Genomic DNA, 13,360 nt, shown 5'->3' with positions numbered 1-13,360 from the left:
TTTTTTTTTAATTTTTTAGCGTGTTTGGCAAATTTCTAGTAGTAAAAGTAAAAGTACTAGAAAAATTAAAAAAAAAATATCTTTTTTGAGAAGCTGTAATTTACATCTTTTTTTAAAAGATCTTTTTTCCTTAGAAAAAAGATGTTTTTCATGTAATAAATAAACAAAAAGTACTTTTATATTGTTATACCCAAATATAATTGATAGATAAAAATATCTTTTTGTATGAGATATCCAAACATAAAATTACTTTTACTTCTCCATAAAATCTTTTAAAAAAAGATAACTCAAAAAAAGATCTTTTCTTAGAAGCTCACTCAAACAAGCCCTTGGCCTCCATTGTAACAACTATTTGAGCTATACTTTCTATAAAGAAAGGATTTGTTGTAGAGGACATCAATATTAGAGACTAAAATTAAAAAAAAAATAAATGCTAAAAAAAACTAAGACATATAAATTTGTACTAAAAAAAAATTTTTAGAATTTATATTGTTTAATTCATTGAAGATTTGTCCCTCCACCACAATTATGTTTTCTTTATCATTCTAACTAAAATCGTTTCCAACTATGTTTATCATCTCAACTATTGCAAATTAATTTTCTTTAAGCATTTCACTCTTGATTCAATATGTGGGTTAGCATGAACATAATTGTAATCACTAAAGATAACCATTATAAGTATATCTTAACATCATATCTAGGAAGTTTTTCTTTGAGTATTTTCTTTAAATGTTTTGTATATCATGATTTAAACACGGCAAGAAAAACGTTGAGTATCGTCAAATTATCGTTAGAAAAACGAATAAAATCTGATAATAAATTAACTATGGACGGATTTACCGTCAGAAAGAATCCAACTGTATAAATTTCGTCAGTAATCAGTTACCGTTAGATTTTTTTGTCCGACAGTAATTATCATCGGATTCTGCGACGGATTACTTGTCCGAAAAATTATTTGGTTACTGGTGAATTTTTTTTATGGTAACGTTGGCACCCCAATATCCTGTTTCCTGCATTATTACCATCGGATTATGCTCTCGGTAAATCTGACGATAATGTCAAATTTTTTTTAAATATTGTGACACAATTTTTTTTAATTTTTTTCTTTTTAATTTTAATTTTTTATTTAAATTTATTTTTCACACAATTAGTGGTCAAATTATAAATAATAGAAATCAATTATGTAATATTAAATATCAAATGTTCAAATAAATTAAAAGTCATATAAAATCAAATAAATACAATGAAATAGTAAAACAAAGCCCTAATCACTAAAGATCCTAGTAGCCGTCATCGTCATTTCTGTAGTCATGCTGAGGCGGTGGAGAAGGCAATGATATCTGTGTCCCACTGGCACGCATCTAGGCCTGGTAATACCGCCATCTGTTGCTCCATCTGTTGAAGCCGCTCCAGCTGCTTCCTCCATTCCAGCCTGAGGTCATCTATGTCTGTCACGTGTGTGAGGATCTTCTGATACCTCTCTCGAGTCCCAGTCAGCTTCTGAGCCTGTTCGTGAAGGCTTCGGGTGAGCTCCTACACCTGCAGTCTCAAATTAATGCCTTCCTCGGGATTGACGGCTCAACTGGTGGCAGAGGCGGACGTGGCCTCAACGTGGAGGTGCAGAGGCTGCTAGCGAAAAATAACTCCAACTCGTATACACGGTTCTTGTATGGCACTAAGGCGGTCTCGCGCTAAACCGCATCGGGACCGACCACTGAAGCAGCTAGAGCCACTAGCGTCCTCCCCACTTTGTTGAGATTGCTGAGTTGCGGCCCCCAGTCTCTGCATGTAGGACCCCTGTGTAACACACGTTATTATAATTAGGACGACCACTATATAGTTAATTGAAAATATTATATCACAAGATCAGATGTTTATTCACATAATGACCCGCAGACCGCTGATCATCAAATTTTTCTTTGTTCTCTTTCAAAGTGTGGGTGTACACGAAGGCCTCTGCTAATGTCGCATCGCGATCCAACGACTTCGACTACACATGTTGTATTGAAACAATATGTTAGACTGCCTACTAATGATATGTCAAACTCATTTAACTAAGTTAATAACAAAATTAGCGAAGGTCGCTGAAAGGCGCTGTTCTATTAATCATCTATCAAAGAATTTAACTACATATCATCCTGGTCTTAGTCTATATGAAGGTCACTGAGCCACCAGTATACTTGGATGACCTAGCTGATGCTCTGTTAGCTCTGCTTATGAGACGCCAATGCCTGAACCCCTTATTGGTCTCCCAGTGAACGTACAGAACTTTCTTGATTTTCAGGCGGAGCCAGGTAGTAAGGTAGTCACGCTTCTCACGTACATCCTTCAGCATCTGTTACAGTTCGATGGTCGTATATCTTCTTGATGACGGCATCATACTCCTTGTCCTATATAAAGAGAAGCTGCACAAAAAAAACTTTAAAATTAGTTAATTCAAATATATCGTATTAAACAAAATAAAAGATATAAACTAGCTAATAAGGTTTGAATATATTAAGATTTTACCGCCCACTTCTAAAACCATCGCTATCTGGTCTCAAAAGGGATCTTCTTATAGCACGACCATGGATGGTCGTACATCAGCTTGATGATGTTGGTCATCTCTTGAGTACATGCGTTGTTGTTTAGTGCAAACCTATCAACAATGCACAAACAAACTATTATGGCAATATAAATTAAACTTCAGAAGAAAATAACCATAATATATAGAGTTTTTTAGACATTTTTGCAGAGTTTCATTTATAACTAGAATGCGCCACAAACTCTATCCATCAACAATTAACTTAAACAGTACCAATTGTCAACAATCAATGAACACTAGTCAATAATTAAGAAGTAAAATTCATAAATTAACTAAATCCACTAAACTAGAATCAAAAATCAATAATTAGGATATAACACTTTCAACAATTCAAACCTATAATCCTAAATCCCCTAAAACTAGAATCAAGAATTAATAATAAGGATATATCAAACACTTTCAGCATATAAAGGACTTAAAGTAATACTCATGCCGTGCCACTATCAGGCCAGATCGTCAACAATACGATGGGAGGTAGTGAAAGAGCATCAGCTGGCTGGTTTCCGTGAGAGGATTCCGGCGCCGCGGTGTCCTCGATGGAGGCAGCGTCGCCGAGACAGTAGGCTGCAGAGTAGATGGAGGTGTCGTCATCGTCGCCATAGACACAGGAATGTAGTTGGGGTTTGACACTATGATAAATGGTTGTTCCGATGCACCCACAACTTGTGACATCATCAGGGTAGTCGGATTAGAGGGAGAGGATCCAGAATTTCCAGAGGTACCGGCAGAAACCTTCCCTCTACCACGACCTCTAGGCTGATCCGCAACACCTTTACCTATCGTTATATCCGCGAACATCATACAAATTAAAAATGTGCTAAAAATATTCAAAACATCATTCAAAATTCTTAACCAAAATAAACTACGTTAAACTTAGTTAAAGAAATACATTATCTGACACAACATCTTATATTCCTACGGTGAAGAGACATGTTGTGAAAAGTTCGCGCACGAGCTATTTTTTTAATGGAGGTATTCCAGGGATCCTAACCTTTAATTTAAATTAAGTTTCATTGCAATCGCTTTAAAGTTGAATTTTGTACAAATTTTTAAAGTTCTGTCCATGTCCTAACAATTTCTAAAAAGCTGCAAGTAGCAAGGTTTTTACAAAAATCATGAAAAATTTAATTCTAACTCATTGCTCCTAAATTTTGGTTGGGTTATACTTGACACCTCCAAGTTTGATTTAAAACAAGTTTCAGACTCATATCACATTATATGAGAAAGTTATGTAACTTTAAATTCTATTTTATTTTAATCTTTTCAATCATTATTAAGGCAACATACAAGGGTTCAAATCCTAATCTTCAAGCATTGTTACTAATTAACTCAAATGCACACATTTGCTAAATTTTCAAAGTATTCTAAATTTGTAAAACAAACAAACCCTAAAACATATTATTTATTTTAATTTCTTCATTATCAAACAATTTTTTATAAATTCTCTAACTGATTCTAAATTATCATCTAATTGAAGCAGCAAGTAACTTAAAAAGGAAATTAAAGCACCAAAAAATAATTTTCAAGTAAAAGATTAAGAACAAATTAACAATAATGAAAAAAATATATAATAAAAACTTCACTAAACAACCTGAATAATCAATACAAATCAATAATAATCAATAATAATTAACACAAATCAACAATAATTGACACAAATCCTATTTTATAAGAACTAGTAACAAGTAAGAATAGCAAGAGTCTCGGCCTCACGTTGTCACCGAGAAGAAGAAGAGCGGAAGCGGCAACAGAAGCGTTTGCAGCGGCAACAGAAGCGTTTGGAGCAGCAACAGTAGTAGAATGGTGAGAGGGTGTGATCGGAGGGGGCTGCGGGAGAGGAGGATGTTGATGGAGAGGAGAGATGAGAGGGTTAGAGAGAGAGAGTGAGAGATGAGAGGTTAGAAAGAGGGAGAAAGGAAGGCAAGAGGTTAGAGAGAGAAATTCGAAATGAAGGGTGAGAGGGTTCACGATTCTAATTTAGGGAACGATTACTGTTGAATTTACCATTGGATGCTGTGCGGGTAGCCAAAACGCAGCGTTCCACTAAAATGTTTATCGTCAAATTTTTTCGACAGTAAATCTAATGCTAAAATTCATGCCTATTTTTCTCATTTTTTTTTCTCCAATTATTAGTGATAATTTACTGTCGGAAACAAAAATCTGCCGATAATTATTTGACATCACGAATCCCACACTAAAACCATCGTTAATCCACGGTTAGAGTCACGCTAACGTGTGATGCTAAATTCGAAAATAAATTCAATGGTACTCAACATTTTTCTTATAATAAAACTTGTTATTGTTATATTTATAAGAAGGAATAGTTAGCTTAATCAAATAAAACTAACCTTGCATCCTCATGTAACTTCCATTTAGATGAAGTGAGAACTCTCTTCCATTATGCTTATAAGTTAAAAAAGATACTAAATTAAAAAATAATGCAATTGAACTGAAAACAATACTTTAAGAGTAAACAAATAATTCATATGAAATCAAACTAAAATTATTCTTAAAGTTAAAAAAATTATAAATACAAAAAGCACATGAAGCACAACTGCACAAACATATCAGGTTCTTATATAAGAGTACTCGTTGAGTACATAAACATATATCACGTCCTTATTTTAGTAAGATGTAAGTTTTTGAACTATTAAAAAGAATTTTAGAAAAAATAAATAAAAAAAATTAAATTTTATTATATAATAATTCAGAAATTTCTCTAATTTATGCTTCTTCTATTTGTTACAGGGTTGTGTTGATAGTACCTTATTAAATTTTTTAGAATAATTTTATTAATGATTAATTTTTTGCTAAATTAATTTTTTAATTGTGTTGTTATGTATTTTGTTGAGTTGATTTGTTTAAAGTCATTTTTAAGTGTGTTGTTGGTTGTATGTTAAAAATGGAATAACTACAAAGTAAATTTTTAATGATAAATTATAAATAATTTATTATATAAAATTATAAAATTTAAAATTTTATTAATTTAAAAATTATTAAATTTAAATATTTAAAATTATATATTAAATTTTTAATAATTTTATTTTATATTTAATTAAATTAGTTAATTTTTGATTAAATTTTAATTATATTATTAAACTATTAAACCAATTATTCTATTGATTTATTATTGACCAATTCAGTTCTTACAATTTTTTTTATAGCCGATCTCCAATCTTATAATTATAGTTAATTCTTTAGAGATGCTTTAAATATCACACCCTTAGAATTTTTTTTAAAAGAAAACTCAATAGGCAAACTCCTAACAATAAATTATAAGGTCTCAAATCCTCCAAATTAAACAAATAGATACTGTATAAAGTAAAAATAAATGCATAAATTGTTTGGTTTTGGTTTCAAATTCATGAATACCTTTCGTAGTTTGGTTTCAAATCTAGTATTAGATAGCATTTGTTTTATTTAAAATTATCCATGTCGTTGTGACTATAATTGAGTTCTTATATGACACTTCTTTATTTCTAATTTTTCAACAAACTAAATTTTTATTTCAAGTACTTCACAAGGGATTCCAAGTAATTCAAATACTCAAGTCTCAAGTGCATTTATATTAAACTTTTATTAAACTATATGGCAAATATTTATAATTGGTTATCTTATTTTACAACTCCCATGAGAGCAAAACGAGGGTCAACTAGAGGCTTAAAGGTTCAGAAAAAAATATATTAAACTATTTTGAATGAGGCTAGAGACTTATTTCGTTTGAGCGATTTAGGTTGCACAATTATTATATGAAGTTTGTAACAAATGAACAATAACTACAGAATAGGCCAGCTTACTTAGGGATGTCAATGGGGCGGGGCGGGGCGGAAGATGCCTCCCTGCTCCCCGTCTCCGCCCCCAGAATTAATCCCCGTCCCCTCCCTGTTTTCCGTCATGGGGGGATAGAGCCCAATTTCCTATCTCCTTGGGTTTAACATTCATATAGAAATTATAGTAAAAAATATGAAAAAAACAAAAAAATAAACTAAAAATTATTATTACAAACACACAAACATATCTTATCTAAGATCATAAGTCCAGAAATACAACATAATAAATCATAGTCCATAAAATAAAATCTTAAAATACAACTTTCATTATAAAAAAAGCAATAAAATAAAGTCTTTAACATCAAATATTCTTTCATTGTTAGCATAAAACTTCCAACAAACATCTCCATGTTCTCTGTTAAAACAACAGAGACATAAATATGTTAACATACAGTGACGAGAATGGAAACAAACACGCAGACGCAGAAGTGGAGAGGGGAAGGACGTCGTGCCTGAAGAGAGAGAACGACGCAGTGAAGCTGCCAGGGTGATAGCGCAAGAGTGGCCGGTGGCGAGTTGTGAGGATTTTGAAGTTTGAACAAAGTGGAGAGTGAGTGAGTGACTGGAGGCTGGAGAGTTGGGGCTTGGGTGGGAATCGAGAGTTAGAGACGGCGCAGCAACAAAGGCGAGAAGGGAAGATAGGGTTAGGATTTTAATGAGTGAAATTACTAAAATACCCCCTATGTTAGAAATAAAGTGAGGGTATTTAAGTAAGTTTAACAATTCGAAAATTTATCGGGGATGGGGCGGGGATCCCCGCTCGGGTCCCCGTGCCTGTCTCGAGAAAATTTTGCTCCCCATCTCCATCCCCACGGAGAAAATTATCCACCATCAAAACCCCATTCGGAGTGGTCCTCGCGGGATCCCCGCCTCCTGAGGATTTTTGACATCCCTAAGCTTACTTAACAAAGGTCAATGGGAGTTTTTGATTAAGAATTTTAGTACATCAGATCTTGAGGTATTAATGTTTACCTATATAATATGATAATTGTTTTATATAGCAAATATTTTATATATGAACTTGTCCTTATTATGAACAAATATTTTTCAATTTATTTTCATGTGACAGAAAGTTAGTGCAATAAGGAACAAGTAAATCAGAGCAAAACAAGTAATCAATCATTGTTGTGTTCCAAAAACATTCTAAGCATTTAGCTATGAAAATGTAATAAACCAATTTATCTTATTGTCTTATGATAGGCTTTTGTTTTTATACTAATTTGTTATACCATGTTTGGGTAGAGAGATCCACCAATAGGAATAAAGCCTAATTATCACCAACTATGGCAAATAGCTCATGTTAAAAAGAATGAAATTTGGAGAGACAAAGATTACGAGGAAGGTAGACTTGTTTTAATAAAATTGTTATTTTTTAGAAGTAGTTTATAAAAATTAGTTTATAATATGGATGTGGTGATAATTTTATTTTTAAGATGTACCAGAAATTGAATTATTCGAATGCCTGAAAAGGTATCATTAAAATATGGAATAGTTTAAAAGTTAAATAATTTGGAGAATTGACAACCGTAATAACATTTTTTTAGAAAGATGATTCCAGGTTTTAAATGAAGGGATAAAATTGTTGTTGGAATCATCTTTAAATGATTCAACACAAGATTTTAGTGCCACTCCTTTCTTTTTTGTATCATTTTTCATGTGTGTGATTTCATATGCAAGTAACTTTCTTCTCAGTTTATCATAGGTTATTTTGTTCAGGTTACTGCCTTTGGAGATGATAGTAGCCTTGGTTTCCCACTCTTTGGTTAGACTTCTCAGAACTTTCGTCACAATCACCTGTTCACAATGAGTTATTTCCGTAGTATCCAAGTTATTTATGACGACAGAGAATCTCTCGAACGTTTTATCTATGTTTCTCCTTCCTTCATAGTAAACATTTCATATTCTTTACTCAACATATCAATCATTGTCTCTTTTACTTGTTCAGTGCCCTCATGAATAACTTGGAGTTTATCCTAGATTTTCTTTGCTATTTTGCATCTAGATACTTTCTGGTATTCCTAAAAAATGATTGTGCAGTTCAGCATTTTGACAATTTTGGTATTTAACCCCACCTTCTTCTTGTCCTCGTCATTCCATTATGTATCTTCTTTAGGAGTTATAACTCCTTTAATGCTTGTTTTGGTTGGAATTTGTGGTCCATTCATGATGATCTTTCAGATGTTGTAATCTATAGAGTGGACAAAGATCTTCATTCTGTAACACTCTACCACACAGAGCTTTACACCTAGGATGTAAAATAGAAGTGGCGAGGCACTACGACCTCTAAAATAAAAATATATATAATAATATTGAAAAGGATATAGTATACGAGAAGCCTTGAAAAACGGATAAAGCAAAAATCGTAAAATAAAAAGCTCAACGCTCAGGAAATGAGATTACTTATGTGTGAAGAAAACTAAAGCTCTTAAGCATAACTATACAGGAAATTGGTATAGAAGGTCAAAAGTACAAAATAACAAGCTCCTAACTCAGCCTACGAAGCTAAGGCTGGCCGGAGGATAATTACATACATATATACATAGCCCGAAGCCTAAAAATACATACATATAAGCCTATTTCTCTCCATAAACCTCTAAGAGGTACAAAAGTAAAGCAGTAATATACACAAGAGGAGAGTCTAACACATATACATATCAAAATATCATAAATAAGCCCCAAAATCAAACCACTTCGCGGTAGAACTCCAGACGCCTATCGAGATGCCTCTCGACCTGCATCTGAAAACAACAACACAATATGATTTGCATCAATTTAACCAACATTTAAAATGCCTAGTCGCAACACGGTTAGGAAAGACATCTTGAAGATGTTTGGGGATGAGAAGCTGAAGTTAACTCTTCAACTAGATGAAAATGATAGTAGAGTTGCAATAACAAGCGACATGTGGACTTCCAATCAAGAAAAATGTTACATGATTGTCACAGCTCACTATATCGATAGTTCATGGAAGTTGCAAACGCGCCTATTGAGGTACTTCAAAAACTTCATAAACTTCTATATATTGTGTTGTCTTTGTATGTTGACATCTAAAATGCATGCATGTTTGTTTTATTTTTCAGCTTTTGTTATATTCCTTGTCCCCATACAAGTGAAGTTCTTACTCAAACATCGATGAAAATATTGTTAGAATGGAATGTTGATAGAAAACTGTCTACTGTTACATTGGATAATTGTTCTACTAATGATGCTATGATAGATGAATTGTTGGGGCGGCTAGATTCTTCATTCTTGATGTTTGGGGGGTAAATTGTTGCATATGCGTTGTTGTGCTCATATATTGAATTTGATTGTGAAGGATGGTTTGAGTATAGTTAAGGAAAGTATTGAAAAGATTTGTAGTAGTGTATTGTATTGGACTGCAACGCAGAAAAGGAACGAAATTTTTGTGAGTTGGTGTGCTAAAACAGCGATTCCATTTACTAAGAAATTGGTTCTTGATTGTCCGACTAGGTGGAACTCAACTTATCTGATGTTAGACACTGCATTGTTGTATAGAGCTCTCTTTCCTAGGTTAAGGCAGAAGGAACCCCAATATAAAACTGTGCCAAGTAATGAGGAGTGGGAACTTGCCAAGGAAATATGTGATAGATTGAAGTTGTTTTGTGATGTTAATCAACTGTTTTCTGGTTCTAAATTTCCGACTGCCAATCTTTATTTTACTCTGGTTTGTAAAATAAAAGTCTCATTGAATGATTGCTAATATGACATCTAGCATGAAGAAAAAATTTGAAAAGTATTGAGATGAGATTCATGGCATTATGGGTGTTGCTGTTGTTTTAGATCCTAGGTACAAGATGGTTGGGGTTGAATTTCAATTTGAAAAAATGTATCCAGATCCAATAGAATGTTCCAAGCAAGTTGACAGAATTCATCAGTTGTGTAATGAGTTGGTAAATGAATACAATCAAAAAATGAGTTCTAATGTGTCACATGTTGGTACAAAAGAAGTTGATGAAAGTGGAAATACAAGTTTATTTGGGGGTGATGATTATATGGTGTATCTTAAGAGAAGAAAGATGACAAGGGGTTCATTTGTGAATGTTGAGTTTGATCATTATCTTGAGGAGGAAATTTATCCTCAAAATGATCCTAACTTTAATGTTTTGAAATGGTGGAAGAACAATCAAATGAAATTTAAGGTTTTGGCAAAAATAGCCAAGGATATATATGCCATTTTGATATTCACTTTTGCTTCTGAATCTACTTTTAGTACAAGTGGTCGTGTGATTTCTCCTCATCGTGGAAAGCTCAAAGAAAGCATAATTGAAGCTTTGATGTGTGGCCAAAATTACTTAATTATTCATTTATGTTAATTTTTTACATAATAGTAATTAGTTTATTAATTACCATCTCTTTTGATTTTTAGGTTTAAATCTTGACCTTCAAACCTTTAATGATGATGAAGATGTGGAAAGTGATCAACAATGAGAATTGAAGACTTTTTAATATTTTAATGATGTAATTTCTTTATGTTTGTATTTTAATTTAGTTATGAATTTTAAGTTTGTATCTTAATTTATATATGAATGTGTAATAATTAAAATGCCATTTAATTTTTATAGGGGCGGGGCGGGTAACCGTGGGGGCGGGTAGTAGTGGAATGTAAGGAGGGCGGGGCGGGGTCGGGTAGGACAAAAATCCGCCCCACTGCTACCCTTATCCTAAATCTCTTTGGGATGCATTTTATTTAAAACAAAATTATAAAAAAAATATGGAAAAATCTGTTTGCAGAAAATTCAAAGCCAAAATTATCATCTTATACCATCATATTCAAAACCAAAAACGTTTCTCAACAGAAATTCCATATCAATCACAATTTCAAATTTTAGATTCAGAATTTCAAGCAAAAATCACAATTCAGTGCTCCATAGTAGACAGATAGAAAAGCCTTCAACAGACCACAAAATTAGAAGCAGAATTGTCAATCAGAAATCAAGCTCAAGCGGCAGAACCTTTGAACGCTAGCTGTCCTACGTGGTGGAGAATATAACCAGTTGAGGAGGGCGACGACATCCATGGTGGCAGAACCACTCGGAGCAGTGGCGGCAGGCTCAGGAAGGCCAACAGTGGCGCCGAGGATGACGCCTTCGCGAAGGGGAAGGTGGATGACACAGATCTATTGGATTGGGAACCGACACCGAAGCCGCCTTGTTGGTTTACGGACGTGGTGGTCAGAGGTGGAGCAGCTGCAAGAAAGCCCGCACTGAAACCAAGACAGCAGAAGACGAACGACGTAGTGGTAGTAAGCGGCGCATTCGCGAAGGGAAAGCTCGTGACGACCCAAGTTGACGAAGCGGCGAAGGTTAGAAGAGGCTTTCTGTTCCATTGTGTTCCCTCAATCGTGGCCAAGCCACCACCACTCACGGTGGCAGTTTTTCCGTGGGACCGCGAGACAAGGTGTTATCTCCGTGGGTGGCGATGGACCAAGCAGCAGCACAGGAGCCTACCCAAGCAAAGCAGACAGTAGAAATGCATAGTGGTCAAGAGATGAGTGGTGAGAGGAGCTGGAGTGGTCAAGAGATGAGTGGTGAGAGGAGTTGGAGTGACAGAGAAAGCAAGGCAGTTACTAGCCATGGTTGCCACCAAGCCATCTTTCTTTGAGCAATCAATTCAGGCTACACCTCAGAACAGGTTCAAATTTTGAAGCACATCCATTAGGATATACACAATATCAGGATTTTTTTCTCAAATAAAATAAAATAAATAAATATTTTTCCAAAAGCTATTTTCTAGCTTTATTTTTCAGGATACGATTTTTCTTTTGGGTAATTAGAGCAAGTTCGCCATGCCCCGTCTAACTCTATTTAAATTATAGAGTTTGCCATACCTCCGGCGAACTCTCTATGTTGAGTTCAGCGCACTATATAAACCCAGTGGAACCATGTGTGTTTGTTCTTTTCTTTTTCAATCTCTCTTCCAAATTCACTCTCTTCCTCTTTTATCCTGTCTCTTCGACAGACGTGAAGTTCATTGCAGACAACATTCTCAGTTCCAGATCAGTAAATAATAGTTTAGTTAGAGTTGATTTTTTTTTAACTTAGTTAGATTTAGTTTTTTTTAGTGTAGTTAGAGTAACTGTTGACATGTTAGTTAAAATAATTAATTATAGGTTGTATGTTAGTAAGAGTTACAGATTTACTGATGACATGTTAGTTAAATTTACTGTTAAGTATTTTTTACGTTAGTTAAAATTTTTTATGTTATTGTTTTTAAGTATAGCTGTTGTTTGTTGTCTAGAACATGTTAATTAGTGTAACGAAGTAAATTGTTAGTTAGTTTAGTCAGAATAATTAGTTTAACTTAATGACTCAGAAGGTAATTACTTTGGTGGAATAATTAATTAGGTTAAGTTGGATTAGAAAGAAATTTGATTTGAAAATGGAATAATTAATTAGGTTAAGTTGGATTAGAAAGAAATTTGATTTGAAAAATTTAAAGTTCAGTTAGTTATTTATTAATTAATTAGGTAGTTGACCGCATCAGTTAGTTGGGTCAGAATTAGAATTATTAAATCTATAAGGTGAGTTAAATAATTAAATATATTTTTTTAATAATTTGGTTAACATAAAGGAGCTAAGTCTAGTGTGTGATTTCATTTTATTAGATTGTATTTAGATGGAGCAGCAGTTGTTGGGTTATGAGGGTAAGATGTATAGACTGGATCACGCTGAGCACATTGCTGGCAGGCTTGATAGAGTGATACATTTTTTTAATTAGTTTTTATTTTATTATAATTAAGTAGCAATGAAATTGTTATTTAAGGTGTTTACTGTCTCTTTTTTATGTGGTTTTTGTTTCCGTTTGGTAGATGCCTCAGATTTTGCGCAACAGGCGGAATTTGATGGCACGGTTGTCGGAGCAGATTCGGCCATATCTCAGACGAGCTGGATTTGAGTATGTGGCCTATATGGTCGAGTTTGAGCAC

General features: G+C 33.7%; 1 long non-coding RNA gene across 1 annotated transcript; it reads right to left on the bottom strand.

Annotated features, from left to right (window-relative positions):
* Window positions 1-1,873: 1,873 nt before the first annotated feature.
* Window positions 1,874-2,638, bottom strand: LOC140179547 (uncharacterized). Its single transcript, XR_011873063.1, has 2 exons — window positions 2,509-2,638; window positions 1,874-2,405 (listed from the first exon to the last, which is right to left on the bottom strand). It is a non-coding gene; the product is annotated as an uncharacterized lncRNA (long non-coding RNA).
* Window positions 2,639-13,360: the final 10,722 nt, after the last annotated feature.

This window comes from Arachis hypogaea, chromosome 15, assembly GCF_003086295.3.
Source record: "Arachis hypogaea cultivar Tifrunner chromosome 15, arahy.Tifrunner.gnm2.J5K5, whole genome shotgun sequence".
NCBI lineage: Eukaryota > Viridiplantae > Streptophyta > Magnoliopsida > Fabales > Fabaceae > Arachis > Arachis hypogaea.
The sequence above is the reverse complement of the archived record's forward strand: the minus strand, read 5'-3'. Positions and strand labels throughout refer to the sequence as shown.